Genomic DNA, 27,562 nt, shown 5'->3' with positions numbered 1-27,562 from the left:
TGAAAAACAGCAACATGAAATAAAAACAAAGCTACTTTGAAAAATATTGATTTTGAAATCTAAGGTTCTGAAAAAAGATGCAGCATTATAGTAATGTTCCACATGATTAAAAATGAATATTTTAAAATGCTGTTTTAAAATAATGAACAAGTTTCTAAAGCAAAATGAAATATATTGAATAATATAATGGCTAATTGTGCAAATGGCTAATCAGTGTGCAGGTTTTTCACAATTTCATGATCTTTTTATATCTATGAGAGATTTATTGGTTGTGTATTTGCATGAGGTCATATTGATTTATTTAATTAAATATTTATTAATTTAATTATGAACAGTATAGGACTCCATACCTGTCACCACCAGGGCGCCGAAGTGGCGAATAAAAATAGAGAAAAAAAAAAGACCCCAATCTGGCAACCAAATCAAATCTGGCAACCCATTTCATAGCACTTCCGTACCAACGTGCACTCAAAATGTGGTGCAAAAGAATGTTGTCTGCACTTTGCCAACACACCTGAACCAATCTGGCAATCCAAATAATGACGTTACACCACCCTTAGCAACGATTTGTCAACATCATTGGGTCTGAGCCTGACACTGTGCATTTACGAGCGCATTTTGTTTCAATAAAGTTGGGGAGAAAAAAAACAAGCGCATTTTGTCACACTGATCAAAGCGACAAGAAAACTTCATGCCACAGAGACTTTATCCATCAGGAGCTGGAAAAAGAAGAACTTCGACACCAATCACAAGGTAAGTTATTTTTACATTATCCAGTATTTCGGTGCAGCTGTGCAATTTACGTAAAATACTAATCGATTTGAGGTAAAGTTTGCACATAAACGACCAAGTTTGTCGTAATTAATTTCCAATGGAAAATTCAAAAATAATTCTGATACCCAAGTATCTAAGATGAGGTCAGACATGACCTCCCAAAACGGCGGAGAGCAGAGAAAAGTAAATAATGATGATGATGGTATGATGGCTGATAAATGTTTGAACTCACATTATCGTTTTGTTATGCCAACACATATTAGTGCGTTCTGCATTTTCCGGTTTATGTCAGTAAAAAAACTGCTGTTACTCTGTACAGCAGGTCAGGTAGTCTGACTTTTTCAGCAATGAATGTGTCTTAAAATCTTGTATTGGCAGGAAATATGGAAAATGAAAACTGCCAAATACAAAAAGGAAATTAAGCTTTTCATTAATAAATGACAAACAAGACAAATGTATTAGTTTTAAAATTATGAACATACAAAATAATAGAGAAGTGTATAGATGCTTATATTTCCATTTATACTCAAATTAGTGTTCACATTTATTATTTATAAATGAGTACATTTATTTCTATTTGTATTTGGCAGTTTTGGTTTTACATAATGATGATGTTTTTCCACAGTTTCTTCTGCTCTCAAATAGTATCAAAAAGTGCTGGAGGTGGTGCAGCGTCCACATCCCAAGATGTTCCTGACATCACTGAAGATGTGATTTCAGGTCATTTTAATGGCTTGTAAATTAATTAAAAAAAAAAAAAAACAGTGTCTGCATTACCCCCTTTTTATAAACAGCAGCTGAAGAGAATGGAGTCCCAAACTGTTCATATAAATAAATAAATATGACCTTGGGCAAATATACAATCAACCAATAAATCTCTCAAATATATAAAAAGATTACGAAATTGTGAAAAACCTGCACACAGATTTTAAATGAGACACTATATTATTAGTATTCTGCTATAGTTATGGTATTAGCTTTATCAGTGATTATTGTATAATTATAATTATTGTTTTTTTAGCTGCAAAAGAAACTGCTGTCACCACATCATCTGTTGAAAGGGAAAATATTGATGCTGATGGTAAGTTCAAATCTACCCAATATGGAAACCAAATCAAACTTATTGTGTCATTATTACTTCACCCCCCCCCCCCCCCCCCCCCCCCCCACACACACACACACACACAGAGCCAGGAAGCGGGCTGGCAGGATCGTAAAAGACCCCTCTCATCCTGGACACTGCCTTTTCAGCCTCCTCCCGTCAGGACGGCGCTTTAGGACAATGCGAACCAAAACCACTCGCCACAAAGACAGCTACTTGTTGAGATGACAGCCCCTAAACCTACTAATATGATGGAATCAACCAGGATGAATGAGAGTCTTCATAGACAGAAGCTAAATGTTGTTGTTGGCACGGATTAGCCTAATCCTAACCCTTCTTCTGGGTCTGTTCAACCAGGAATAAAGCTCTGGCCAACATGTTTAGAAACTCATGAGCTGATAATAATCCTACCAATAATGAAGCTAAAAGGACTCAGACTGACTGACAGATGTTTCTGCTCTAAACATGAACTCTGTCATTTCTGGAGTTCCAGGAAAACTGCCTCAGTTCTTCCCTCATATTATTCCCACTTTTCTTCATCACATTTCACTCAAACTCTGGAATGAAGACAAAAGAATCAGGAGGTTTTTATTGTCACATGATCAGAAACAACTTTTCTCTGAAGAACAGAGACATGAAAACACAAATCTTCAATCCAAAGTTGTCAAATGAAGCAGAAATAAACAAAGTTGTAAATGTTCTTCTTTCCACAAACACAATCTTCTCCTTCAGCTTCTTCTCTTGTCGTTTCTGTGGAGAACAAACCAGAGAAAGTCTGGGATTGTGACCTCACTGATTCCATTTGTGCTGCAGCTTCCTTCAGTTCCCATGACAACAACACAAAAACATGTGTGTGAAATTTGAATTCAAAGAAACCAAAAGAAAACAGATTTGACTCCCAAAAGTTTGACATTCATGTTCAAAAATGTCTCCAATCCACATTCTAGAGATTTTCATTTCTCTCTATTTCTGACTACAAACATTTCTCCACAGAATCTGAACAGTTCAAACGTTTAGTTCTAAATGATCCAAAGCAGAGAAATCACTGAAAACAAACATTTCACTTCTTTCAGGAACTATTTCACTTTACACAACTCTGCTGTGTCTCCAACAACATTAACCAATTGTCTCTGTGACCCGGATTTGTTCAAGAAAGGAAATCGAACAACAAGAATGATCAATTTATTATTGTCTCAATGAATATAAGACAAATATAAGATTTATGATTCCTAAGCTTGCTGCTTTGCCATATGATTCATCGGACACAGAGCTATTACTAGCTTAGCTGCAGAGATCTTTGCTTGTCCTGCCGGCATTCGGGCAGCTGGCTGGTCGGTAGACAGACAGCCAACTGATTTTGAAGTTAGGGTCGAATATAGGAATAATAATATTCAGGACTTGTCTTTCATTAACATACTCTTTAGCAGTCGCTTTACATTCGAAGGCTAGCAGGCTACATGCTAACTAATTAGCCGATCATTTATCCTGTTATTTACGTCATAGATTTACAGCAGAAACATTCACATTTCTGTGTGTGTGTCTCATTACATTTCATTGAAGACACCGAGGATGTTTAGAGATCAGACTTATTTATTTTAATAGCACAAAAGCATCTGTAATCACGTTCATTCACATTCACATCCCGGTACGCTCTCCGTCCATCTTGCTGCAAAAGCCGCTACTTCCGTGTCTCTGTGAGCATTCAATAGGGGTACAAATAAAAGCAAGAAGGATCGATCTATTATTGCATCGATGAAAATGAGAAAAATATAAGATTAGGCTGGCTGCTTCGCCTACCGGCCTTAACTCATAGCATCACAAACATGGGCTGTGTCCGAATTCCTACTCTAATCCCTAACTACTAAAACCCTATATAGTGCAGCACTATAAAGTTCTCTGGATTTTAAAAGCAATTCGGACACCCATGCTCACTACTTTTCTCTTTCGGGTCTTGTTCATTTGGCGCTTGACAAGAAAACAAACTGGCGCATTACCGCCACTGTCTGGAGGTGAACTACTTATACTTTCTCCTCTGCATCCCACAATCCTTGAAGACACTTCATGCAGTAGCTGTGTCCACAGGGAATAGCCACCGGATCCTAATACAGATTAGGACGAAACCAATTCTCCAAAGTAAAAAAAATACATATATAAACATTTTACGAAGACCATTTATGAATCTGCGTTCTGATGATGGAAAATGTGACTGATTTATAAATAATAAAATTACAAACACATTGGTGTGGATTTAATGTATTTCTTCAGAAATAAAGCGGCAAGTTACTAGTCCATCATGGCAATGTTTATAGTTATTTACGCGCCACTGAACCCTTTACTGTCTCGTGCGAGGAGGCCTTTCTATTCCACTTTAATGAAAATGGCGCATATTAATCTGGCCGTTCTCCTGTTGGCAATAATTCGATTGTTTTTTGTGAGATCAGTCCAAAAACAAGTTGATATGCTGCACAGGGCCGCAAGGAGGAGAACCAGGCGTCTCACAGCAGCAAGGACAAGCAGACGTCTCATATTCAGAGGATTTCTTCTGGCTGCCTTAGCCAGACATGAACAACTTGAGTTAAACTTTAGCATTTGGGGGGGGGGGGGGGGGGGGTACGCCATCTACTGGGCAAGAATTTAACATTTTTCCACATTGAAGTACGAGTTGTATAGTCTAAATCCATGTAACACTCTTGTGAGTTCAGAGAAAGTCATGTATTTTTTCTTCAGAGTCAAACCATATCAGCCTTCAACACAAAGTATTCTATAGCAGTTTATTTAGAAAAAAGATTTACAGCACACTTGTTTTATCCAAAAATACTTCCATTATTAAAAATTAATATGAAAACCCAAAAACCCAGCCAAAACAACATGAGATTTTCCACCATTGAAAAATACTTTATAAACTAAAATGTAAGACATCAAAATAAATAGAAACATTCAAAAAGTGAGATTTAATTTCCAAGATGAAATAATGCTCTATTTTACAGGGTCTTCCACGTCGTGGCCCCTCTATGCTGACGGTCAGTCTGACACAATACCGGATTTTCGGTTGACCCGCAGGACCATCGAGCATCTGGTGGAGCAGCTTCGGGTTCCTCACACTCCTCACACGTTGTCCACAGGATGGCAGACAGCATCCTCCAGCTGATGCACAGGGTCATCATGCTTCCCAGTAGTAATGAACTGCCGTTAGTCGCCTCTGGTTTTTAGCAGCTCGCTGGGTCTGCTGCCTTCCAAAAGCTCATGGGGAGCATTGATGGCTGCCACAAAAAAAAAATCAAGGCCCCAAAAGAAAATGCAGCTTCTTACTTTAACAGGAAGTTTTTTTATTCCATTCAGATGCAGGCTTTTTGTGACTCGAATGCCAAATTTTTAGACATTTTTGTAGGATATCCTGGATCAGTCCATGATTCACGGGTTCTGCGCAACAGCCCAATTTACACAAATAAAACATACCCACCTGAAGGATACATGGTGGGTGATGGTGGGTATCCCTGCATTGCTCATCCCATCACGCTGCTGACACCCAACAGCAGTGCTTCTCAAATAGTGGGGCGCGCCGATGCGATGCCGGGGGGGGGCAGTAGTGCCGGTTTTAGGCACAGGTAATACGGAAATTTGTCCAGAGCGCAAATTTCTCCACTTGGAAAAAACTCTGTGCCAATATTGATTTCCTATTATCTGTTCTATCACAGTTTACAGCCTGAAACCTGTGAACTGCCGTCCCTGCAGCCGTGCGCTCCCGTCTCGTGTCACACGCGGCTGCAAAGGGAGGGGTGGTGTGGGCTCAGTCTGTCAGGTGGAACGGGGCACGCGGAGCACTGCCTGGATTACGCAACACCAGGATGATTGCATGCCTTTAAATGACTCAGCTCATGCTAATAATGTAATTCTTTATGAACTAATTCGGACACAGGGATGGATGTAGGGCTGAAACGATTCCTCGAGTTACTCGATTACAAAAAGTACTCGAGGCAAAAACTCTGCCTCGAAGCCTCGATAAATTCCTATGACGCGCACTATAAGTCACTATAGGTCACACGGACCGTTTATTCACACGGACCTTTTGAATTTAATTGGCGCGATGGCGGAGAAAAGGTCTAAAAATAAACAGCAGAAATTGTCTAAAGTGTGGGATCATTACACACTCAAAGACGAGAACAAGGTGCAGTGTCTCTAGGGCAAAATAGAGCTGGCATACCACAACAGCACATCTTCCATGCTTCAGCATCTGAACAGAAGACATCCACTCTATGCTGTTTCACCAAGCATCGCTGAAACAAGGTAAGTTAACGTAGTCTAAGCCTATTGATGTTGGCTGATTTTAATCCCATACTGCATTTGTAGCAATGTTGTGATTAGGGCTGTGACGATAACCGCATCACTGCACTTTTTTTAACGCACTTTTTTTACGTTCTGCATATTGTGCGTGATTGGAACTATAATAAACACATTAAACACATTCAATTGTATTCATTTCCATTACAAGCTGCGTGCGTTCTTAAGTGCGCGACAGGGCCGCCCGCTGGAGGATTTTGCGTTGGGGGCACAACAAGCTCTACTGGCATTAGTGACACCAAACATGAACGCGCGCTGTTAGATTTCCATGGAAATCTCTACATGTTTTGTTTGGGAACTATTTTTTGCAGCGTAACGTTACCTGTCTGTATAAACAAAGGCGGAGCCTCCTGCTCCGCGTTCTTCATGGGTGTCAGGCTTCACGGCTACCTGAAAGGTGACGAGGTGTCTGCAGTCTGCTTATTACTGGGCAATACATAATATTTTGAGAAGATGTCTGTACCAGAGAGCACAGGTGAAACTTGCATGCAGCTCCAGAGCGGTCCGCTGCAGATGAATCAACACACACCCCCAACACACGTGTGCGCACCTTCCTCCTATACCTACACAAGACACTCTGCGCTCACACGCACAGTCAATCTGCAACACCTATAGATAGTTCACCAGTTAGATATGTAGTTGTTAGTTGTTTTTGTTATTTGTTAAAAAAGAATAGTACATTGTATTTGTATTTATTTCCGATGTGGCCGCCGGGGGATTTTGTGGGTTTTTTTTTTTTTGGGGGGGGGGGGGGTGGGGGGGGGGGCGTTGCGGTTAACTGCGACACCGCGCCCCCTGGTGGTTCATCACCGCGTCGATGAAAAATTCGACACCGTCACAGCTCTAGTTGTGATGCGATTTGACTAGATATGATGTTTAACTTTGACGTTTTAAAGTAGTAAACTTTACTCACGTTCAATTGCAAGAGAGTAGCCTAAAAAAAGAACACCTTCACACACAAACAAACACACGCACGCACACACACGTCATACCAATTGCAGCAATGCATCACATCTGCTTAAACTTTTATGTAGCCACGCAACAATAATTTCAGCATGCATTCACTGTATACACCGGGACGTGATGGAGGAACAAATATTGTATTGCAGTCTTTGCGAGACCTTGTTTGTATGTCACGTCTGCCAAATAGTTACAGACAACAACAAAAAATGTAACTCCCCAGCCTGTTGGTTTTTAATAAAGACTCGGAGTACTCATTTTTCAGTTAAGACGCACGGAACAAAAAGTGCGTCAGCATTTACTGCGTGTTCAACAGCAAGTCACGTTACAGCTCTTCTTCAGCGTTAAACTACCAGAATAGATTATGCTTAGAGCTCCACCTAGTGGTTATATTATAACATATTAAAGGAGAAATTCATGTATGAGATGGCTTTATAACTCACTTGCATACTATAACCTATAGTATATGTAATATGTATAACTTATAGACACAAGTTTAATATAACTATTCTGTTAAGTGTATTTTTCCTACACGGCCTGCTTCTCCAAATCGAATCGTACTTTTGTGGAGGACATTATAATCAGCCTAATGGTAAATGCTGCAGGTGTAGAAATCTACATAAAACAGATATTTACTTTGATATCGGGGTTAAAATACAGCATGAAAGCTGTTGTGCATATTCATAAATTAAATGGCTTTTCCTCTTTTTCTCCCTCTCAGCTCTTCACAACGGAGTATGGACAGCTTTGTTCGCCCAGCTCAGTCATGCACTGTTCAAGAGGCCGCCATTTTTACAGAGAGCATTTTGAACATGCTTGTGACCGATATGAGGCCACTGTCCATGGTGGAGGACAAGGGATTTAGAGACATGATCTCAACTTTCAATTCTAAATACAGCCTGCCATCAAGAACATATTTCACATAACTGATGGAGAAGAAACACCGAGACATTACAGATAAATTGAAAGCTGTCCTAAAGCAAACAGAGTGTGTTTCCCTGACAACTGACATTTGGACCAGGGTGGCAACAGAGGCCTACCTGGGGGTGACATGCCACTTCTTGGGGGAAGATTGGGAGATGAAGTCCCTCTCCCTAACCACAATGCCCCTATAAGAGAGACACACTGCAGCCAACATTGCAGACTGGCTAGAGGAGACAACTGCCCAATTTGAGATTCCACTTGAAAAGGTAAAGGCAGTTGTCCATGACAATGGGGCCAATGTGGTGGCAGCAGCAAGAATTCTTAGAGAGGCATGGGTAGGCTTCTGTGAGATGTGCAGGGCATACTTTAAATTTAGTTGTGCAGAGCAATTGCTAGTTGTGTGGGTTCTGCTAGGTGCCTAATGGAACACTTCAAAAAGAGTGAACTGGCCTGCACTAAGCTCAAAGAAAAACAGCAGATGGGAAAGCCACCACACATGTTGATACAGGATGTCAGTACCCGGTGGAACAGTACGTATCACATGTTATCAAGACTCCTGGAACAGCGATGGCTTGTGACTGCAGTTCTCTCCGATCCAGCAGTCAATCCAAGAGGTAAACACCACTATCTGGATCTAAAGCTAGAGCAGTGGCACATCAGTGAGGAGCTGACACAGGTCCTTGGGCCATTTGAAGGAGCTCCAGAATTTTTTAGTGGAGAAAAGTATGTCCCCCTCTCTGTCCTTCCACAGCTGGTCCAAAACCTTAAAAAGTCCACACTGACTGCAGAACCTGAAACTGCACCAGTGAAGGCATTTCAGGCTTCTGCTGTAGAGCAGATTATGGAGAGGTGGGAAGGGCTGTATCAATTTCTACCTGAATCTGGTGCTCCCAACCCTGTCCTTCTGGCTGCTGCTTTGGACCCCAGGTTTAGAAAACTGAAGTTCTTGCCTGCTGAAGAGGTGTTAAAGGTTCAAACTAGTATTCAATCAATGGCACTAGCTGCCAGAAAGGACTCAAAACAAACACATGTAACGGTAGAGAAAGCCACTGCCACCACATCAGCTACACACACTAAAGGTAGATCACATCAGAAAACTATCCTGGGATCATCAGAGGATGAGGATGAAAGAGGATCATGATGAGGACGAGCAGAGCGGTGCAGAGGGAGGTCTTGGAGTATTTTGGTGAACAGCCTATTTCCAAGAAGGAGAATCCTGTCATGATTTCAAGGCAGGGCGAACCCAGATGCTGGAACCCAGAAAGAGGTCCGGGACGTGGCAGGTAAGAAGGGTTTATTATTTTCTTTGAGGCTGGCAAAGAGGGTTGGTGAGAGGTGATCCAGATGGATAGTCTGTGGCACGGCTGGAGGTGCGGACGCGGCAGTTCTCTGATCCTTCCTGACAGCAGGCTGGAGACTGTGCTGACGTCACTCTTGGACAGGATTCCTGGGACAAGGAAACAAGATTAAGTGCTAGAACTAGAAATTCAACCAGATGTACTAGAGCTGGACGAGACCAGGCTAGTCACCATAATGGGCAACGATCTGGCGCTGATTATTGGCGTTGGGTCTCCTTTTAAGCAGCAGAGGTTGATGAGTTGAGTAACGGCAGCTGGAGAATAATCAGGAGCAGAGTGGAGCCAAGCTGGAGGGGGAGGAGTCTGACAGAGGCACCATGACAGTACCCCCCCCTCAACGACCGCCTCCAGGCGGTCCCGGACGCCGATCCGGGTGGGCACGATAGAAGTCAGAGATCAGGGAAGGGTCCAGGATGAGGGAACGGGAGACCCAAGAGCGTTCCTCCGGACCGTAACCCTCCCAATCCACCAGAAACTGGTGGCCACGACCCCGGCGTCGGACGTCCAGAATGCGGCTGACCGTATAGGCAGGCGCACCATCAATGAGCCGGGCGGGTGGTGGGGACGTGGAAGGCGGGCAAAGCGTGCTGTCCTGAACAGGCTTGAGCTGAGACACATGGAACGTAGGGTGAATCTTGAGAGCCGCAGGCAATCGTAGCCGGACACAGGAGGGACTGATGACCTTCTCGATGGTGTAGGGACCAATAAAACGAGGAGCAAGCTTCCGAGAGGTGGCATGAATGGGTATGTTCCGTGAGGACAACCAGACCCTCTGACCTGGCTGGTAGGTAGGGCCCACCACCCTGCGACGATTGGCTGTCCGGCAGTTGCTCTCCTTGGTGCGGAGGAGAGCAGCCCTGGTTAGATGCCAGATGTCTTGGCATCTCTTGAGGTGGTCCTGAACCGAGGGCACTGCCAAGTCTAGTTCATGAGAGGGAAACAGCGGTGGTGGGTACCCGAGGGCCGCCTCAAACGGAGACAGACCTGTGGCGGAGGAAGGGTGAGTATTATGCGCATATTCAGCCCAAACTAAGTACCTTGACCAGTCCGTAGAATTACGGTCAACGAGGCAGCGCAGGGAGGCCTCGAGCTCCTGATTGACACGCTCAGCCTGCCCGTTAGATTGGGGATGGTATCCGGAAGTAAGGCTGATGGTGGCGCCCAAGGCTGTGCAGAAGGCCTTCCAGACCTGAGACACGAACTGGGGTCCGCGGTCTGAGACGATGTCCAATGGCAGCCCGTGATGGCGAAACACGTTGTGAACCAGAGCGTCAGCAGTTTCTGTGGCTGTAGGCAACTGAGGGAGGGGAATGAAATGCACGAACTTGGAGAAACGATCAATGACAGTCAAGATTACAGTGTTACCCTGAGAGACGGGAAGGCCAGTGACAAAGTCGACAGCTATGTGGGACCAAGGACGGCTGGGAGTGGACAGTGGATGGAGCAAACCGGATGGAGGACGGTTGGAAGTTTTTGAGCGGGCGCAGGTCGGACAGGCAGCCACGTACTCTTTGACGTCCTTGGCCATGGAAGGCCAGTAGAAGCGTCGACGGAGAAGATGTAGTGTTCTGGCTACACCACCATGACAGGCGATGCGAGACGCATGAGCCCAGGTAATAGTGTCGGACCTTAAGGATCGAGGCACATACAAGGTACCAGGAGGAGGATCAGGATGGTCGGTATCCTCACCTTGAGCCTGAATGACTTTAGTCTCGATGTCCCAGGTGAGTGCCCCAATTATGTATGTGGAGGGGATGATGTTGGTAGCGGAGTCGGGATCGTCGGAGGAGCTGTATTTGCGGGAAAGGGCGTCTGGTTTTATGTTGCGACTGCCTGGTCTGTAGGTAATGGAAAAATTAAAACGGTCAAAAAACAAACACCAGCGGCTTGACGAGAGTTTAATCTTTTAGCAGTACGGAGGTATGCAAGATTCTTGTGATCCGTCCAGACTATAAATGGTTGTGCCGCTCCCTCCAGCCAGTGCCGCCACTCCTCCAAAGCAAGTTTGATAGCGAGTAGTTCTCGGTTTCCCACGTCGTAATTTCTTTCTGTGGGGGTGAGTTTCTTAGAATAAAAAGCACAGGGTTTGAGCTTCCCGGTTTTCTCCTCCCGCTGGGACAGGACCGCCCCAACCCCAGTGTCCGAAGCGTCGACCTCTACCACAAACTGCCTGGTAGGATCAGGTTGTATTAGAATGGGAGCAGACACAAAAAGTTTCTTGAGGGTGTCAAAAGCATGCTGGGCCATGGTGTTCCATTGAAAAGATCTGGTGGTAGATGTGAGCTGGGTGAGTGGAGCGGCGATACTACTATAATTCCTAATGAAACGACGGTAAAAGTTTGCGAATCCGAGAAATTGCTGTAGTTTTCTGCGTGTGGTGGGGGGTTCCCACTGGGAAACTGCTTCAATCTTAGCTGGATCTGGACGGATACCGCCTGCCTCGAAAATATACCCTAAAAATGGAATGACGGATGAGTGGAACTGGCATTTCTCGGCCTTGACGAATAGCTGATTCTCTAAGAGCCTTTGCAGAACCTGACGAACATGAGCTGGGTGTTGACTGGGGTCTTTGGAGTAGATGAGAATGTCATCGAGATAGACAAACACGAAACGGTTGATAAAGTCGCGGAGAACGTCATTGACAAGACGCTGAAAAACTGCGGGGGCGTTAGTAAGGCCGAAGGGCATGACAAGATACTCAAAATGACCCAGGGGAGTACTAAACGCGGTTTTCCATTCGTCCCCCTCCTTAATCCGGACCAGATGATAAGCGTTACGTAAGTCAAGTTTGGAAAAGATGCGGGCCTCCTGGATGGAGTCGAAAACGGAACTAATGAGAGGAAGAGAGTACTTGTCTTTGATGGTTATTTGATTAAGTTCACGATAGTCGATACAGGGCCTGAGAGATTTGTCTTTTTTCTGTACGAAAAAAAACCCGGCACCGACGGGGGAAGATGAGGGACGAATGTGACCAGAGGTGAGGGCCTCCTGTATGTAACTTTCCATGGCGGCCTTTTCGGGCCCGGAAAGATTAAATAGTCGACCCTTAGGAAGGGGGGCGCCTTCCAGTAAGTTGATGGTACAGTCATACGGCCTGTGGGGGGGAAGCGAACTGGCTTTGGATTTGCTAAAGACAGTGCGTAAATCGTGGTAACATTCAGGGACGTTAGAAAGATCAATCTGCTCAGAAGTAATCACCGGGGTGACGTCCACTGAAGGAATGGCAGAGAGCATACAGTTAGCGAGGCAGAATCTGCTCCAATCAGTAAGCCGGTGATTACTCCAATCAAACTGAGGATTATGACGTTGTAACCACGAAAACCCCAATACGACTGGGTTCTGAGGGGAGTGGGTAACAAAAAACTGGATGGACTCACGATGGTTGCCGGAGGTGACGAGAAGTACGGGTTTGGTACGGTGAGTGATGATAGACAGATGCTGACCACCCAAACCAGCGGTTTTGACCGGGACTTGAAGTTCTTCTGTGGGCAGAGACAGCTGAGAAACAAGGCTTTGGTCTATGAGACTCTGTTCAGCTCCAGAGTCAATGAGGGCCTGGGACTCAACAATCTTGGATGCATGACATAACTTGACAGGAACATAGAGGAAGTGCTTGGAAACAGGGGATCTATCACCCGCCCGCGGCCTGTCGTCTAGCGGGGGGCTGCAAAGTTTAAACGTGCTGCACACTTATTGATAAGATGTCCAGTTTTACCGCAATAGAAGCACGCACCTTCAGCTCGACGTCTCTGCCGCTCCTCGGAAGAGAGCTTGGAGTGCCCGATCTGCATGGGTTCCTCAGGAGGACTGCTGGAATGTTCAGACGTGTGAGCAGGTGAAGAGTGCGGCGCATTACCTTGGGCTGAACGCACGGGACTTTTGCGGGGATTTGAAGTCCGTTCATGACGTCTCTCTTTTAGGCGGGTGTCTGAGCGCAGGGCAGCGGTGACGAGATCCTCAAACGAGTGCGTCTCCGGTTGCGTACATAGATGGTCCTTTATGTCATCATTCAGGGATTGATAGAACACTCCTCGTAACGCGGGATCGGTCCATCCTGCCTCCACTGCCAGGATCCTGAAATCTATGACATGGTCGCTGACGGACCGGTTACGTTGTTTCAGGGTTAGCAGCTTACGTGTGGCCTCTTCCTGCTTTTTAGGATGATCAAAAACCAGCTGAAACTCCCGTATGAAATGTTCAAAAGAGAGGTGAGAAGTAGGGTTGACTGCTAAGAACGCCTGAGCCCACTGTAAGGCTTTGTTGCGAAGAGAATTAACAACCAAGGTTATTTTGCTAAGGTCGGACTGATAATAACTAGGAGCTTGTTGGAATAACAAACGACACTGGAGTAGGAAGCCACCACATGCCTCTACGTTGCCGAAGAATGGCTCAGGTTGCAACCGGAAGTTTTCCGGACTTGGAGAGGAAACGGAAGTGACGGCGTTACTAGGAGCCGGAAGTGTAGCCGTAGCAGCGGGGCTAGCTACCCGACCAGATAAATCCATTAAAGTCTGCGTTAAACTATCCAGGCGCTGAAACAGTTCCTGCTGGGCGGACGCAACTTGAGAGAGGGCGTCGGCTTGACGCCCTAACGCGATACCTTGCTGGCTGACCGCGTAGCGGAGTCCCTCCGGGTCAGCTGGGTCCGGGGTTTGGCCAGATCGTTCTGTCATGATTTCAAGGCAGGGCGAACCCAGATGCTGGAACCCAGAAAGAGGTCCGGGACGTGGCAGGTAAGAAGGGTTTATTATTTTCTTTGAGGCTGGCAAAGAGGGTTGGTGAGAGGTGATCCAGATGGATAGTCTGTGGCACGGCTGGAGGTGCGGACGCGGCAGTTCTCTGATCCTTCCTGACAGCAGGCTGGAGACTGTGCTGACGTCACTCTTGGACAGGATTCCTGGGACAAGGAAACAAGATTAAGTGCTAGAACTAGAAATTCAACCAGATGTACTAGAGCTGGACGAGACCAGGCTAGTCACCATAATGGGCAACGATCTGGCGCTGATTATTGGCGTTGGGTCTCCTTTTAAGCAGCAGAGGTTGATGAGTTGAGTAACGGCAGCTGGAGAATAATCAGGAGCAGAGTGGAGCCAAGCTGGAGGGGGAGGAGTCTGACAGAGGCACCATGACAAATCCACTGCCATGGTGGAGAATAAATGAGGCAAGATATCCAACCTTGGCACAGCTGGCAAAGTCTTTCTTGGGGATCCCAGCAACATCAACACCCTCAGAGCGCCTGTTCTCTGCTGCTGGGAACATTGCCTCAAAACGCAGGGCAAGCCTGAGTGCTGAGCATGTGGATATGTTGACGTTTCTCCATTGCAACTAAAAGCTGTTGTAGAATCAATCTGAAATCTCTCTCTCACACACACGTACATTTTGATGTTTGTTTTGAGATTACAGCTTATTTATAATTGTTTATAATTGTTTTTACATATTTTTTATACATTGTGTACCTGTTTGGCTTGATTTTATATTCATGTTTTGTTCTCAAGTTAACTAAACTAAATTTGCAGAAGGTGCAATCCTTTTTTGTAATGTGTATTAAGAAGGCAAAAACTAAGTTTATATTCATATTAGTTTTACAGTACATGTTACAGTAAGTTCACTGAACTGTACATTGTTCTATAATTGTTGGCAATGCCAACTTGGCACTTAACTTTTGGAGCCAAACTTTTGGACTTGGAAATAAATACCTCTATTGAGAAATAAAAGCCAAATGCTTGTTCATTTTACAGCCACGTCATTTTTGTTATGCATCATTTGTTTTGGTTGTTCAAAAACACAAATCGTTTTATCCGATTTATCGATCAATTAAGTGCTAGATTAATCGATTAAAAAAAAGAATCGATAGCTGCAGCCCAAGATGGATGTGAGCAATATCCCAAGATGCATCACGCATACCCAAGATGCATTTCAATCAGCCAGTCATTAGTCTTGTTACACCTCAATTACAGGGACACGGTAATTGGCCAAAATGCATCTTGGGTATGTGTGATGCATGACGGGATATTGCTCAGCCATGTTTGTAATGGGAGGCAGGAATGCCAGTTTAGTTTGTTTTGTTCAAGTTTAGTATTATTCTAATGCCTTCTATGTATTCATGATCCCTTTTTGATTGTATGTTTACTTTACAATTACCGGTCCAAAGCCCATTGAGACGTCTGTAGTTTGAAATTGCGCTAAATAAAAAAAACAATTATTGAATTAGGGAATTTATACCCTGATTGCCGTCTTCTTGTGCCTTTTACAAGTTTCCATGTGCATGTATTAGGGAGTTAATACATTTTATATGGCCTCACAGACCCCGATAAAGTATGTGTGGCCGACTTATCCTTGGACGCACTTAAAATGCGTGCGGGCAGTGGAGCGATGTGCATCGTTTCTGCATGCATTACGAGCGACCAATGTGAATTTCCACCAGTTTGTGTGTTTGAATGTACGTAAATAAATGCAATTAACCGCCTTTAGGATATGTACCAGAATTTTCTTTAGGAAAAAGCTCCCTTTTATTTATGGCTACAGGAGAAAAGGGCAGACTGAGCAAAGCTGCTGACTAACAGTTTTATTCTACAGTCTCTTGGAAATAAAGTTTAACTGTACCTGTCATTTATTGATCAAAGGTTTGTTCTATTGAAAATTATATAACAATGTAAAATATATAATTTCACACCTAGGTTGCACAGACATTGTGTAATAACCGTTTTGCATTTATGCTCATTCTCACACAACTCAAGGAGTGTATATTCTCAGGTGGGTTGAACATGGAAAGTAAAACCCCTGACCCCATGCTAGACATGTGAGTTTTCTCCGGGCCTTCCTGCCACTGTCCAAAAACATGCTTAATAGGTAAACTGGTCACTCTAAAGTGTCCATAAGTGTGATGTGAGAGTGTATGGGTGTATGATTTGGGTCCTGCAACAGGCTGGCGAACTGTCCAGGATGTTCCCTGCCTTCACCCACAAGTGGCAGGGATAAGCTCCAGAACCCCCATGACCCCAAAAGAATGAAACTGAATAGAAGATGAAGGAATGTAATGCTAGAAAAAGTGAAAAGCTCCCTCACCATTAAAACATCTGGCAGGGAACATCTTCCTTTAAAGGACTGCAACTTGCACCATTTGGCTGTTTCAATGGTGCCGTGTAGTAAAGCATATTCTTCCTGCAAAGAAAAAAGTCATTCTTAGAGTAGATACTGGAGATGGCAACAAATGTTGAGTTCAGAAGGATCCATACATTCCTTCCTGTCCCACTGCTGGTTGTCATGTCACCTTCCCCTACAAAGACAATAGAATGAAAAGATAGAAAATACACTAATAAGAGATCCTGGACATCCCATCTCCTAAACTTTTATAATTATGGTAAATACAATATTATACTATATTTGAAGGGGCATCTCAGGTCACCCAAATAATTTATCAGACGCTGAAGGCATGCAGAGAAAGACTGTATGTGTCCAACAGCTCTAGCTGCAATAGTACCTTCTGAGATGGATTCAGATTGCATCTTTTTAGTGAAGCATCAGCCTCAAGTGACAGAGGGAACAACAACAACAACAACAACAACAACAACAACAACAACAAGGTTCAACTAGTGGAAGAAAAAAAAGAACTCTTTAAAAGCTATAACCTGTGTAAGTTATAACCAGAATAGAACTTTTAAGCACATTTAAAAATGTCTAATTCATCACAGAATTTCAAGAAAATTTTCAAGGGCACTGCAAAACTCGCCATATTTTTTCACATAAACAGACAAAATAAAAATAAAAAGAATAATCACAAATGATTAAAGTGAAGTCTGTAACACACTCAGGATGGGGTTACAATAAAAAGCCTCCATTAGTACGTGGCTATTTCTTGGAAAGCTTGCCAACGTGTTGGAGGCGTGTGTGGATGTTAACCGCAGGTGCACTCTACCATTAGTTCCTGTTCCTCAACAAGTTTCTGACCCCAGTATGCAATGTCAGGTAACAAGCCATGGATACTGGTGACATCCTTCTGCTCATTTATGGTGTTTACTAAAAATATCAATGAAATGGAAATTAGTTCTTAAATTTCAATTTGTCTGTTCAATATGTAAATAGCAATTACTGACACTCCGGCAGTCCAGCAAGCTCAGGCACAAGCGCAAGTTTCCTTAGAGCGTCTGTTTCGTCTTTGCTGTTGCCTTGATGGAAAACATTTAAAGCAAAATGCTGTGAGGATCCGGTGAGAGGGTGTCCATCCTTGTCAGCTGCCATCTGTGAACATCTCAGCCACGGCATGTTTACAAAAACCTTGCCCTCTGAGACCTGCTGGATGTTCTGTGGAGTTGGATCCAGCAACCTTCCATGGAAAGGTCCAAAAATTCCTGGCTGCCTGCGGTTAGCATGCAATGCCAGTCCCCGCGCTTCATAGTCATAGACTAAAACATTAGGGAAGTGCTTCCATGACAGCAACATGTCAACAAAGTCACGTGAACTCTCCGCTCAAAGGTTAAACTTAACTGAGTACACAACTCCACACGGACAAGTGATCACAGCCCATCCACCTGTAAGACAACAGACCAAATATATAATGTTTACATCAGTTGTCCAAAGGAACAGGTAAAAAAAATAAAATGGCATTCCTACTATGTAGAGAAAGTTATTACCATCATAACTGAAAGTAGTAAAGGAAAATTTGATGATCATATAAGCTTTTCTTCAACATACCAGAGGCACCCCAAACCTTCTCAAACACCTTGTTGTAGTTGGACCTATTAGATATCTTCTCCCACAGTTTAAGGACAAAATCCATTTTGGAGCCTTTGCTGTCTACACTAAAATGTTTGCAAAGTGCCCTCACTTCCTGCACCTGTGTTGAAAAGACAGTAATTATTGTTAAGAATCTGCTAAATACATCATGATCATTTTTGGTCAGGAGGTGGATTTTGCACATATTAATTTACCTTTAAGTTAAGAAGTTTATCAGATAGACGCTCCTCGTTAATCAGGTCATATTCCTCTTTGTTACATTCCTTGGCTATTTTAATTTTTTCATATTCAGGACTGAACTAGACTGGTGTGTGGGCCAATCCATGGTGACCAGTGATGATAGCTTGGGGGCAGAATGAAAGGGTTTTTCCTACCAACTTTGGGATCAAATGGGATGAGTATTAGTGATTATTTCTCTATTTGTAGCACCAACAATGCAGAAAACATGACACTTGTTGTGTATTTACACTGCTGTGTATTTAAACTTCTTACCTGGGATCAAACCACGTCTTACCATCTCTCTGGCCACAGCATCCCAAAAGTCCACTATGTCAACATTACCATCATCATAATCATCCGGGTGGCTTTGGATTTCCCTCACTGTTAAACAGTATTATTATTTATTATATTAGTATATTATATTATTAACTTAGAGATGAGCACGTTTTAAATGATCATGCATAAGGGAATATAAAAGCTTAATTAACTCACCTGGCAAACTGAAGACACCTTTTTTGTGAAGATCCATTCCAACGACAGCTGGACTGTATCCACATGATACGCACGCCAACGTGTATTCATGTTTTGTGAGTGCCTCAAAGTGAAGATAGGCATGAAGTACCCTCTCCTTGTTGGGAAAGGACACCCTCTCTGTGGTCTCGATGATTTCTATGACTTTAGCCGTGTGTGTCTGAAATAAATTAACATGACAGGGCTAATGTGATTCTATTTCATATTAAACAGTTATATTAAATTAACATTTTTCAAGCATGCAAATAATCAGAATATATTATCACCTGTAAAGCATTTCTCATCATGAGGCACAGATGCAAAGACAAGATTACGTGGTCAGTTGTGGGTGCCATCCTCCCACTGCTGGTATTGATATATCATACCACACCTGAGACATTACTTTCTGTATGTTGATACACCTAAAACAGAAACAATACACTATTGTTATTGGTTACATGCTATTTCAAATTAATTAAGACTCATGTACTGAAACACACCCAAGATGACAAGATGATGGATGGACCTGTAACAGTACTTACCTTCAACTACACCTGTGCTTGTCAGGATCCTGGCTTTTGAGGTTATGATTTGGGTATTCACACTCGACGCATTTAGTTTCTGCTGGGATTAGGCATTTTAGAAAGCTGTCCTGTGTTCTCCCATCTCTAGACTCTTCAATGAGAGCCTTGGGTAGTTCTGCTGGAAGCTTTTTGTATGTCAAAAGGTAGTTGAGCATTTTTAAAATGGACTTGTCATTTGGTGGATAACCGAATGTGCTGCTGCTTGAATCTTTGCTGGAATCCTGAGATTGGTCAGGTAACTCTGCCTCAGTACTTTTCACCTTCTGAAACAACCCCCCCCCCCCCCCCCCCCCATTTGTGACAGAGGTGCCTTTTTGCAATGGCTTTATGGTTTCAGGACTGACTTGCTTTAGAGCATGAACAATGCTCGATAGTTCATTTGGCAATACTTGTATTGATTCCAAAAGCTGTCAGGATATTTATTTAATTAGTTATTTTAAATATTTATGAGCGTTGTTTCCTTTGATCTTTTGTCCATTTTCCACAACCTTGAATAGACTTTTCTGTCTGTCAAACACCCAGAGTTAAGATGAATGAGATGATGGAAATAAATTCACTTTGATGCAGACTCCTTTTATTTATTTTCTTTAAATCCAGTAAACCCAATAAATTATATTAATTTTATGGATGACAACTATTTTTTATTATGAAGCAGCTGTAAGTTTGTTACGGGTCTGGAATCATAAGCGGTGAGTCTAAGCCCCGCCCCCTTCTCTCTACCTGTTCGTTGTTTTCCCCCGCGTGCAACCCCCCCCCTCCAGCGTGTTCTACACAGACCACGAAACATACGGTCGTCATAGCAGACAGGTGACAGGATAGTAGGCGCGTCCTAACGCAAATTTAATTAATTTTAGGCGGAAATGGGTGGCTTTAATCTAGGAAAAAATAGGCTTTTTTTGGGGGGCGCTCATGTGTCCCCTACGAGATTACCACTGACTGTCTTTTTAGAAGAACTTTCCATCCCATAACATACTCTGGTCGGCATTCACAGCTGCAGACACGCCCCATCAGCACATTCACGCTGTTTTCTTCCTTCTGCCCGACGGTGTTAAAGGCACCACGACAATCTGAGAACATGATAGTTATTTTATTAAAACACAGAGAGCCGCAGCAAAGGGAGGAAAGAGCCGCGTGCGGCTCTGGAGCCGCCGGTTGCCGACCCCTGCCCTAATCCAACCCAGTTACCCAGCCTCCTGTTGGAGTTACCACACTCTAGGACAGGGGTCCCCAAATCCAGGCCTGGAGGGCCGATGTCCGACATGTTTTCCAACCAATCTGCCATTGAAGATCCTTATTGGCTAAACACACCTGATCCAGGTAATCAGCAGCAGATAAGGCAGGAAAACCAGCAGGAGGCCGGCCCTCCAGGCCTGGAGTTGGACACCCCTGCTCTAGGACAATGAATCACTTTTTTTCTGTCCTTTATTCCAGTGTTTTTCAACCAGTGTGCCGCGGCACACTAGTGTGCCGTGGGAGATGGCCAAGTGTGCCGTGGGAAATTGCCCTCATTAACTGATCTAAAAACATTTCCCATCTCCAGGATTTTAGCTCTCTGTTCATCCAAACAGGCCCTGATAAAACACTGAGGAGTTAGGAATATGAAAGATCGTAAAATACTTTTTCTTTGCGTTTATTTTATTTTATTAAAGACATTTTGATAAGAATGAGTACCGCGATTCAGCTGCACCTTCGGCTGTATTTTGGAAAAGTCCCGTGTTGGGGGGGTTAATCACATGTCATCGGTCTGACCAATCAGAAGTGCTTAAAGTCTTCACTTCCTTGTCCCGATTTAGCTCGTAAAGTCGCTCAGTTCTAACAAAAATACCAGCTAAAGCTCGTCTTTAGCGCTGTAGCTTTCCACAGAATCCGATGTCAGACCGTGGAACAAGTGAACAAAACAATGAAGCTCCGAAAACCGATCTTCGGCCGTTTTATGCACTACATTTCCCATGATGCATTGGGTTGTGAGAGTGACAGCGCAAAAGGAGATCTGTTGTTAAACGTATTGAAACTAACGAACACACATCAAACTGTTTTTAAATCTTCTAACTTAACTTTTATTGCATCTTTTAGAAAAAACAGCTGCAGCTTCCAGCTTTTTCTGTAACAATTATCTCAAAAATGCATGTGAGATTGTGCAGGGGCTGTAGATCAATACAGACTATGAGTTTGTCCTTTTTTTTTAATTTTTGGATGCTGGTGTGCCGCGGGATTTTTTTTAAGGTTAAAGTGTGCCGTGGCTCAGAAAAGGTTGAAAAACACTGCTTTATTCTGTAAAACTGTATCTTCACTTATTCTGTAAAACCTTTGTTATGCCCCCAATCCCCCCGTCTAGCGGCCCAGAGAGGACGCTACACAAAAACCTTTATTAGATTTGTGAAAATGTGAAATAAGATGATTTTATCACATTTCACACACTGACACCACCTCAGACCAGGTGTAAAGATTTTTTTTTTCTGAAATAAAGGATTCACAAATCAGAAACTGTGTTTAGTGTAATCTTTACTATCTAAATCCTAATTTAATCCAGGTTTGAGCAGTCCAGGTCCTGTGGTTTCTGAACAGGACCCGGTTCTATGTGGTCTTAGTGTGAAAAATGCAGTGGAATGTTCCTTTAGTGTCCTCACCAATCAGAAGCCAACTTCAGCGTCGTACCAAGATGCACATTGTGGCATTGCCCGCATGAATTTTCAGAGCATCCTAAGCTAAATGTTGAGATGACAGCCCCTAAACCTACTACTATGATGGAATCAACCTGGATGAATGAGAGTCTTCATAGACAGAAGCTAAATGTTGTTGTTGGCACGGATTAGCCTAATCCTAACCCTTCTTCTGGGTCTGTTCAACCAGGAATAAAGCTCTGGACAACATATTTAGAAACTCATGAGCTGATAATAATCCTACCAATAATGAAGCTAAAAGGACTCAGACTGACTAACAGATGTTTCTGCTCTAAACATGAACTCTGTCATTCCTGGAGTTCCAGGAAAACTGCCTCAGTTCTTCCCTCATATTATTCCCACTTTTCTTCATCACATTTCACTCAAACTCTGGAATGAAGACAAAAGAATCAGGAGGTTTTTATTGTCACATGATCAGAAACAACTTTTCTCTGAAGAACAGAGACATGAAAACACAAATCCTCAATCCAAAGTTGTCAAATGAAGCAGAAAGAAAACAAAGTTGTAAATGTTCTTCTTTCCACAAACACAATCTTCTCCTTCAGCTTCTTCTCTTGTCGTTTCTGTGGAGAACAAACCAGAGAAAGTCTGGGATTGTGACCTCACTGATTCCATTTGTGCTGCAGCTTCCTTCAGTTCCCATGACAACAACACAAAAACATGTGTGAAATTTGAATTCAAAGAAACCAAAAGAAAACAGATTTGACTCCCAAAAGTTTGACATTCATGTTCCAAAATGTCTCCAATCCACATTCTAGAGATTTTCATTTCTCTCTATTTCTGACTACAAACATTTCTCCACAGAATCTGAACAGTTCAAACGTTTAGTTCTAAATGATCCAAAGCAGAGAAATCACTGAAAACAAACATTTCACTTCTTTCAGGAACTATTTCACTTTACACAACTCTGCTGTGTCTCCAACATAAACACACACCCACAGTCCAGCATGGAGCGGCTGAGTGAAAGTGGTCTGGACTCTGTGGAGGAGAGTCCTGCTTTCAGAGACGCTGTAGAAGGACAGAACACCTGCTCTGTGATCCAGGTACACTCCTACTCTGGAGGGAACAGGAGCTGAGATGGAGGTTTTTATGCTGTTGTGGACAAATGAGAAACTGTCTGGATAACAAACTAATGCCCAAGATTTATCATTAGAACCAAATAAACTTTCATCTCCAGATCTGCTGATGTTCTTGTATGCGACTGCTACACCAAAATATTTTCCTCTCCTCTCCACCTCCCAGTAACAACGTCCAGTCAGACTCTCTCTACTCAAAACCTGAAGAAAAGGAAATCTGTCTGGATGATCAGAATCAGACTGAGGTTTTTCCATCACTGTCACCTTTCTGTTCTCCTCTGACAGTAACAGTTTTCTGTTTGCTGTGTTTGGATCCAGTGTGATTTGACATGAATATCTGAGGAAGTCAGCTCTGCTCTTTGGTTCTGGTTCTGACAGTAAAACGTCCAGATGAGAGACTCTCAGTGAGATGTTTGTCCATTCCTCTCTCAGAATGTCCTGCAGTTTGTCTCTGAGCTCTGACACAGCTGCTGTCACATCCTCAAAGTATGTCAGAGGACGGACATGGATGCTGGCTGAGGGGGTGGACTCACTGAGTGGTGGCAGTGAGGGGTAGTTGAGCAGAAAGTGGCTGTGATCCTCTGTGAGGCAGAGCTGCTTCAGCTCAGCGTCTCTCCTCTTCAGCTCAGCCATGTCCTGCTCCAGCTCCTCCTGAAGACCTTTGACTCGCCTCACTTCAGTTTGCTGCTGGGATCTGATCTGCTGCTCCACATCACGGCTTCTTTTCTGGAGGAGCAGATCATCTCAGTGAAGATCTTCTCACTGTCCTCCACGCTTTGATCAGCAGAGTGATTGATGGCCTCCACCTCCTGTTGAAGCAGCTTCACCTCTTTCTCTCTGTCCTGGATTCTCTGCTGGATTTGTTGCTGACTCTCCTCCAGCTCTCTCTGCTTCTCAGTCCTTTCTGCTGCAGCTGAGACTGTGTCGTGGCCTCTATGTTCATCCACAGAGCAGAGATAACAGATGCTCTTCTGATCAGTGCGACAGAACATCTTCATCACCTCATCATGACGGGAGCAGATGTTCTCCTGCAGGTTCTTGGAGGGTTCCACCAGCTTGTGTTTCTTCAATGCAGCTGCTTTCAAATGAGGCTGAAGGTGTTCCTCACAGTAAGAGGCCAGACAGCTCAAGCAGGACTTGATGGCTTTCAGTTTTCTTCCAGTGCAGACGTCACAGACCACATCTTCAGGTCCAGCATAGCAGAGACCAGCAGGAGCAGCTTGGAGTCCGGTCTTCTTCAGCTGCTCCACTAAAGCTGCTAACATGACATTTTTCCCTAGAACAGGCCTCTGTGTGAAGGTCTTCCTGCACTGAGGACAGCTGTGGACTTTCTCCTCTGCATCCCACAATCCTTGAAGACACTTCATGCAGTAGCTGTGTCCACAGGGAATAGTCACGGGATCCTTCAGCAGATCCAGACAGATGGAACAGCTGAAGCTTTCTTCATCCAGATCCACTCCTTTCTGCGCCATTTCTCCTCTCAGACACACAGACTGTGAGAGTTTCACTTCCTCAGAAACCGGTTTGACTCTGATCCTCCAACCAGATGGTTTCACTGTGAGTTCAGCCAATCAGCTTCTTTCTTCTCTTCCTGTTGGTGACGCCCATCATGACAGAGGAGGAGCTGCAGATGAGGAAGAGGAGTCCTGATCTGTTAACCCTTTCAGAGTGTTAACACTCACGCTTGAGCAGCACCAGGTGAGATCCACCCTAAAAAGGATCAGAACTGCAAAAGCAGCAGGACCGGATGGGGTGACAGGCCGTCTATTGAAGTCCTGCACTGACCAGCTGTCTGGCATGTTCACTAACATTTTCAACCTCTCCTTACAGCTGTCCACAGTCCCCACCTGCCTCAAACCCACAACCATTGTTCCTGTGCCCCAAAAACCATGCTGTCACAACACTCAATGACTACCGTCCAGTTGCCCTCTCCCCGTTGATGATGAAATGTTTTGAGAGGATCGTCTTAGAACAGATCAAACTCAAACTGAATTGATTTCTATAGCGCCTTTCATTTCAGTTAAAAACACAAAGTGCTTAATATAAAAGCAGATGAAATAGTCATAACAAATGAAAATTATTAAAAACAGAAAACACAGGACAATCACACAAAGATGGGACCCCTACCTCACCAGGTCCCCTCCCCCTCAGTCAGTTCCCCCAGTAAAACCCTGAACAAAAACATCACATCATGGGAATCCATTTATTCCAAGGCCCAGCTCGACCCTGGGGGTCATTACCACAGCACCCCCCCCCCCCCCCCCAATACAGAGCAGCCTAGGGCCCACTCCATGGCTATTAGACCACAGAGCGGGACCCCAGCCAGCCTAATGAGAACGGGCACCGCAGCAACAGCACCCCCTACAGGTGAAGCTGGTAGTCCCCAGAACTATGGATCCCTAAGAGGAATTACTGGATTAGAAAACATCAGAATAGAACTTATAATAAAATAAAAACAATATAAATAAAATAGGATAAAGCAATATCAGTAATAAAGAAATAAGATACATAAGACGATTAAAACATAACCTTAAATATCATAAGTATAATGAAAATAAAGAGAGTAGGATATTAAAAACATAAATATAATAATAAGAGTTCCTAAAAAAGTAAATAAAATAAATAAATTAATAAATAGATAAATAATAAAAGACAATTACCTAAGTCATGTAAAAGCCAGACTAAATAGGTGGGTCTTGAGCCTCTTCTTAAAAACCTCTACAGTCTCTGCGGCCCTGAGGTTCTCCAGCAGGCTGTTCCACAGGAGAGGACAGTGATGGTGGAATGAAGCCTCACCGTGTGTCTTGGTCCTCACCTTAGGAACAACTAGGAGGCCGGTGCCAGAGGACCTCAGGGTCCACGAGGGCTCATACTTTAGAATATCATTTACATAAGAAGGCCCAAGACCATAATGACATTAATAAACCATTAAAAGAATTTTAAAATTGAGATACCCTACTCTGTGACAATACTGAGAACAAATCCTATCATTGGCTATAGAACCTTATTGATCATGTACATATATCTTTAACAAGCCATTGTATTACAGGCTATAGAGGTTACCCACCATGTTCAATGCTGGAGGCCAATTGTGAAACTAAGTTCTAGGAAACGTGAAATTGGGGAATATAAACATCATTTATGGCCTGAAGATCTTATAACCTACTGTTTGTTTGTTTCCACATTTCAAACAAAAATCTACTTCTAAATCATAAAAAAATATATTTTCTTTATTTATATCACTAAATAATAATAAAACAAAAAAAACTAAGTTGCCTTTTTTAACAAAGACTGATATAACCAGATGATATTATTGCAAATTTTGTTTTGTTTTCTTAAATCAATGTTTACTTTTATTTTCATTTGTTTGTTTCTGTTGTTGAAAAAGACATTTGAAATCCCCAAATGTAGACAGATCCATATAATACACAGATCCATAAATACATTTCCCCCTGCCTTCTGTTGGTATTTAGGGCCAAATCCAGGTCAAAGTTCATGGTAAGGACTTTTCTATTATGTTCAGCTTTTCTATCTTTTTAAATAACTTCACAGCACATTTACTCACAAACTTTAGAAATAAAGAAAATTCAGAGATCCTCGTAAAAAACAGCAAAGTTTGGCTCAGACTTTCAGGATCAATCAAATATGTCTGATGGGACAGAAACCAGGGCATTCTGAAACGAAGCTCTCATCTCCAGGTTCAGATTCTGATGAACTGCAAAGCAAACTTCACCAAGAGAAGATTGTGACACATTAGGAGGGGTAAATGAGAAGGGAGGAGCCCCATGGGAGCCCCTGAATAACCTACAGACGGACCAGCATCAAACTTCACAGAGAATTCTACAGAATAAATACAGAGGAATACCTGTTGACCACAGCCCACCTTCCTGCTGTCTGTGTGTCCACCAGGCTTTGGAGTCTGGCGCCATCTGCTGGACCAACATTGTTAGTGCAGTCTGAGCAAAAAGTTCAACTTCAACTCCTGAGTTTCTGCATTTGGGGCTTCAGCAGACACCATCCTGTTCACACCAGACACACAGGAAGGGGCTTCCTCTTCTTTGGTCTTTTTTCCTTTTACTAGCACAGTTCCTGATCATGTTTATAATGGTTGGCATTGCCATGTTTTCAAAATGAAGCTATGAACACGTCACTACCAAATCCAAGTTCTGATTGGTCACCGTTCAGCGTTGCTGCGTTCCAGCTGCCAAGAACTTAAACCGCTTTAACTTCCAGCGTGTGATCAATAAATACCAAAGTTTTACGTAGAGTCTGTGACCGGCATTCTGGACGCAATAGCTTGAAG

General features: G+C 43.3%; 2 long non-coding RNA genes and 1 pseudogene across 3 annotated transcripts; all 3 read right to left on the bottom strand.

Moving 5' to 3' along the window:
• Nucleotides 1-9,375: 9,375 nt before the first annotated feature.
• LOC144987068 (uncharacterized) lies at nucleotides 9,376-10,096 on the bottom strand. Its single transcript, XR_013650930.1, has 2 exons — nucleotides 9,628-10,096; nucleotides 9,376-9,545 (listed from the first exon to the last, which is right to left on the bottom strand). It is a non-coding gene; the product is annotated as an uncharacterized LOC144987068 (long non-coding RNA).
• Nucleotides 10,097-17,258: 7,162 nt separating this feature from the next.
• LOC144987145 (uncharacterized) lies at nucleotides 17,259-19,082 on the bottom strand. 2 transcript variants are annotated; one of them, XR_013651018.1, is made up of 6 exons: nucleotides 18,901-19,082; nucleotides 18,682-18,789; nucleotides 18,384-18,566; nucleotides 18,164-18,289; nucleotides 17,550-17,984; nucleotides 17,259-17,472 (listed from the first exon to the last, which is right to left on the bottom strand). It is a non-coding gene; the product is annotated as an uncharacterized LOC144987145 (long non-coding RNA). The 2 variants fall into 2 exon arrangements; XR_013651019.1 differs by having other exon boundaries at nucleotides 18,704-18,789.
• A 3,476-nt stretch (nucleotides 19,083-22,558) lies between these two features.
• LOC144987341 (tripartite motif-containing protein 16-like) lies at nucleotides 22,559-24,922 on the bottom strand (annotated as a pseudogene).
• Nucleotides 24,923-27,562: the final 2,640 nt, after the last annotated feature.

This window comes from Oryzias latipes, chromosome 18 (assembly GCF_053564925.1).
Source record: "Oryzias latipes strain Hd-rR chromosome 18, Olatipes_Hd-rR_3.1".
NCBI lineage: Eukaryota > Metazoa > Chordata > Actinopteri > Beloniformes > Adrianichthyidae > Oryzias > Oryzias latipes.
The sequence above is the reverse complement of the archived record's forward strand: the minus strand, read 5'-3'. Positions and strand labels throughout refer to the sequence as shown.